The sequence below is a fragment of the Myotis davidii genome, unplaced genomic scaffold (genome assembly GCF_000327345.1).
Source record: "Myotis davidii unplaced genomic scaffold, ASM32734v1 scaffold26, whole genome shotgun sequence".
NCBI classification, from domain to species: domain Eukaryota; kingdom Metazoa; phylum Chordata; class Mammalia; order Chiroptera; family Vespertilionidae; genus Myotis; species Myotis davidii.
The window spans coordinates 5,344,224-5,349,298 of NW_006299245.1; the positions used below are offsets into that span (position 1 = coordinate 5,344,224).

At 39.9% G+C, this 5,075-nt stretch overlaps 1 pseudogene; it reads left to right on the top strand.

Moving 5' to 3' along the window:
* The first annotated feature begins 3,548 nt into the window (after positions 1-3,548).
* On the top strand, positions 3,549-4,092 carry LOC102768102 (annotated as a pseudogene).
* The last annotated feature ends 983 nt before the right edge of the window (positions 4,093-5,075 follow it).

Here is a 5,075-nt window from a genome sequence, read left to right on the forward strand (position 1 = left end):
GCCCGGAACTGGAGCTCAGAGCCTGAGACGCCCTCCCGATTGAAAACGACAACCACGCCCTCAGCCGCCAGCCCTCTCTGCATGCACTCCGCACCTTGGTATTTTACTTCCACACTGCGCCTCCTCTGAGTCTTGGTATGCTTTTCTCTTTCCTTCTAGTTGTAGAATTTCCACTCAGCCAGCCTTCCTGTGGTTCTGGGTGATGTCCGTTCCATCTTTTGGTTTTATTTTTGAAGTGGTTGTTTGAGGCAGCAAACTCCGGTGTTTACCTATGCCGCCATCTTGGGTTTTTTTTTTTCCTCATTTTCTATTTTAAAATGTAAATATATAATCAGAAGTGCTGTGTTTCTAATCATAGTCTCCTGATACTTTTAAAGATTTTCAGAGAATGTGCAAAATATAATGACAATGGGGAATCTGTTTACAACAAACAACATATTGAAATCCAGGAATGCTTTTCCTTTTGAAGGTGATCTAATATATTTCTCACAGTTTCAAAAAAAAACCTATAAAACATATCATCAAACTTATGAGTGATTCTTGTATTTGTACCACAAAATTAATTCTGGAAAATATATAAATTTTAAGTGAAGAACTTCTCTTTTCTATTAGCATTGCTTAACTAAGACAAATAATTACAAAAAAACTTTAACTGCTCATTTGAAAAAATATGTAAATTGCAAAAAGTTAAAACAATTCAGATTTATACTAATAATTTAATTGTTGCATATATAAGTTCTGAGAAAATAGTACACTTGATATGTAAATCATGATATCCAAACTAATGGGTAGCGAAATATTACACAGATTGTAATATTATACAATTAGGTTAATATACTATATTTTAGTAGACGAATCCACATTCTAAACAAACAAAATTGTGTGCAATATGTTAGAAGGTGTTTTAAACATATTTAAGGACTTAATTTCCATTAGTTAAAATTATATGGGAACTTTATTTTTCAACCACAGAAAAATTAATTTTTATATTTAGTAAGAACTTGGTGTTTTGCATTTTGTTTTGCTTTTGCATAAGTGATGATGAAGAGAAGTATCTGATAAATCCTCCCTTTTTTATACCAAATTCTCTGTTCTTACATTTTTTTATTGTTGGCATCAATCTTTTCTCTTATGAATGTTTACTTCTTTCTCTAAGTGGTTACCTTCTTACAGATTATAGAAGAGACTAAAACATATCTTTTTTCTCTTATTCTTGTAACATGATATTATCAAAGTTTATTAAATAAAACTATCCAACAAAACACTATTGGTTTAATAATGCTCTCTTTAAATCAGATAACAATAGACTGGTATCCAATATTTACTATAGAAATAATGTCAACTACTACTAAATATTTTTATTATAAAACTAATTTTCCCCTTAGACATCTTCTTATTGATAGTCACATTTGGATATTTGGTAGCATTATTCTCCCAGTCATCCAGGGTTGACTCAATTGATCTACAATTTCACTGTTTTTCTTATTTTCTACATCTGCTAAGACATTTTCTACATTCATTGTTTACTTTCCCTCTCTGCAATAGTTGCTTATCCTTACACAATTCATGCAGGAACATTCACTTAATGTGTCCACGCACAAATGTCCTGGCTCCTTTGGATCTAGAACCTTGCTAAGTATTCCTGTTTCTTTTAGAAGTTTCGCTACCTATATTCTATTATTCTATCATACACCTTTTGACTTCTATTTACCTATTATCATCATCATCATAATTATCATTATCCAGAAGAAATGTAGTCAAATTACATGCCTGTCAAATGACAGAGTTCACAAGACTTGTTTGTTTTTGGTTTCATTCAGTGTGCCCTTAGGTAAGGTTGAAGTCCTCAGAAATAGTCATGGAAAGCAGTGTAACAGGCAGTGCAATTTTGACAGTGTCTGTTGTACCAAATATGATTATCTCCTTTCCCTGCTAGATAGAGTTTCAGACAGTGAAAAGTAGGCCAGGTGAAGTTGTATATTCCTGAGCACACTTTTCTCTCCAGACATTTCCTGCCTCTTAGTGTTCTGTAGCATTTTATTAAATTGTACATTTCCTATGATTCAATGTGGTTATCACCCAACATTTGATGTTTCCTGCCATCTTAGTTTATAGGAATTGCATTTTCTGAAAATTTGTAGAAGTTGTATTGAGGAATCAAGAGTAAAAAAAACCCACTTTGGACAGATGTTTACTTTAAAAAAAGTAGCAGTAAGAAAGAGGAGAAAGATAGCTTCCAAATTTTCTACTTGGCACAATCTCTAGTTCACTGAGTTAGGGATAAATGGTAGGAAAAATATGACCCCATATTTTTTCAGTCATGTAGGACTTCATTTGTTTCTTGAGGTGATAAAAAGTTCTGCCACTGATGGTTTTTCATGAATGTAATTTATATTTAGTTGATATCTATCTCAGTTTCTGGCATTAGTTTACTATTGGTCTTAGGTTTAATACTTTTAATGAGTTTTCATGTATTTCCTCTATGGGAAATAGTTTAAAGGAAAGTAAGAAGAATCTGACTCCACCTTAATCCAGATATTACCCCCAATTTTTCGTAGCATAAATATTGAATGTGTTTATTTTTCTTTTGAAGATTCCATTAAGTAGTTGATTTATTCATAGTGCCATCTGTTATTTCCTCTGTTACATTTAGGAAACCAAAGGAAGAATATGTTTTCAAACTTTAGTTTAATAATGAGAGAAAAACAGAAAAAGAGAAAAAACAGATGAGCTTACACAGGAACATGTACAGCACCCAGCCTTGCTTGCTTTCTTTTGCATCTTTAAACATCAGTTTAGTATTACTTTTCTTTTTTTACATAAATGCTGCCATAGATTTCCAATAAGACATTTTTGGACCACTTTTAAAGCATAGTAGGAAAATAAGCTCACATTGGCAAACATTTTTTCCTTTCTTTTATCCTATTTATTCTTTTTGTGATCATATGTATTTCAATAAAAAATGTATAATTCAAAAAATGATTTATGCTTTTATATAAGTCTGGTCACAGTTGGTTTCTCTCCATAACATGAGAAAACAAATCTAAATGTTTTATAATAACTTAGAAAATCTAGAAATAACTATTTCATAATGTATATTATTTTAACTAATTGTTATTCATATAATAGTTTCTATTTATATTTTACCTTAAAGATAACCTATCCTATACAACAAAAGCCAAGCTACCAAAATGGCAGAATGACCAGAATGACCAGAGACCAGAATCACCACAGCCCCTGGCCTGGTCTGGCCCCGCCCCCAGCAAGTCGTTAGGTGTGAGCAGGCAGGCAGACAGAGTGGTTAGAGGCAATGAGGCAGGCAGGCAGAGCCCCAAGATCCATCGCCTCAAAGAGGAAGACCCAGGCCACCCAACACAGCCTGAAAGAGGGATGCTCCGTGGCTGCGACAAGAGGTGCTGGTGGAGGTGGACACTGCAGGGTGGGGTTGGCACCATGGTGGCTCCTGAGCAGGCACAGCACCTGCAGCCTGTCCCAGGCCCCGGGGTCCCTGCCTCCACCCCTGGCTTCTGCAGGGCTGCACTGCCACTCCTCCTGCTATGACACCTGGACAGATCCTGGATCCTTCCATGATTGGGGCCTCTCTGCCAGGGCTTGGCCCCCGACCATACACCCCAGCTCAGCCATGACTGCAGAGGAGCTGAAATACGCTGACATCCACAACATTGGGGCCATGATCGCCCCTTTGCACTTCCTGGAGGTGAAACTGGGCAAGAGGCCTCAACCTGTGAAAAGTGAGCTAGATGAGGAAGAGGAGTGGAGGAAAAGGCGCTGGGAAGAGAACAATGTGGCGGCAGCCCGATGCTGGAATAAGAAGGAGCAGATGCAGTTTCTGCAGCGGGAATCTGAGTGGCTGGAGCTCATGAGTGCGGAGCTGAAAACCCAGATGGAGGAGCTGAAGCAGGAGCAGCAACAACTCATACTGATGTTCAACCAGCATCGCCCCACCTGCTTTGTCAGGACCGACAGCATCAAGACCCCCGACTCAGAAGGCAACCCACTGCTGGAGCAGCTGGAGGAGAAGTGACCATGGACTGAGAGGAGGAAGAGGAGGAGGGGGACATGAGAAGAGGGAGGAGGAAGGTCCCAGGAGGCTCTTCCTTGCTGCATGAAAAACTCTTCAATGAGGCACAGCATAGCCAGCACTGGTCAGTCATTTTTGTGAAACTCAGATCAGCCTCACCAGGGGAAGAAACCCAGGCTGATGAAACCCAGGACCAAGCACTGAGACCAAAGCATTCCTGAGGGGACCTTGTTTTGCCCAGGATCAGGCTTGCAGGAGGCAGGGCAGAGGCTCTGGGCCAGAGAGGAGCCCAACCAGGCAGCTGTGGGCACTTCTCTGGCCTCTCTGCCAGGGCACCCACCAAAGGACCTCCAAGCAGCCAGGAAAAGCCATGAGTTGCAAACAAAATTAGGCTGAGTATGGAACTCAGAGTGAAACCAAAATCTGCCTGCCCCCAGCCCTGACCCTGACCCTGATCCTGATGCAAGGCCGGAGAAGGACACAGTGCCAGGCCCTGCTGTACCCACCCACCGTGGTCCAGCTCAGTCCTGCCCAGAGTGGCAGCCAGGGCGCACCCTCACCGGCCCTGCTGGAGTTGCTGTGGGCATGATGCACGGGCACCTTTCCAAAGCACATACTCACTGAATGTTTACAGATTGGCTGTTCTGGCAAGGCGTTCAACTGCACATGGTTTTTATATCTTCTTTTTAAAATATTTTTTACAGAAAAAAGATTTTATACAAGCAATATATAAATGGATTTCTATAATCACTCGATGTGATCCAGTATAAATATGCTATGGTTTGTTTGTTATGAACAGATATTCAGCAGTTATAGCTGTTGCGTGTAACTTCTAACTACTATAGTCTCTGGGTGTTGAGGGTGGCAAGGGCTGGGGTGAGGTGCATTTCCAACCTGGTAAACCCTTCATAGTACTCAGTTCTGTATCGCTCAGTAAGCCCTACACTTACTTAAAAAAAAAGAAAGAAAGAAAGAAGGAGACCCAGGCTACCTGGTCAGTGGCACTACAGCAGGTGGGCAGGGCCTCCCTCTG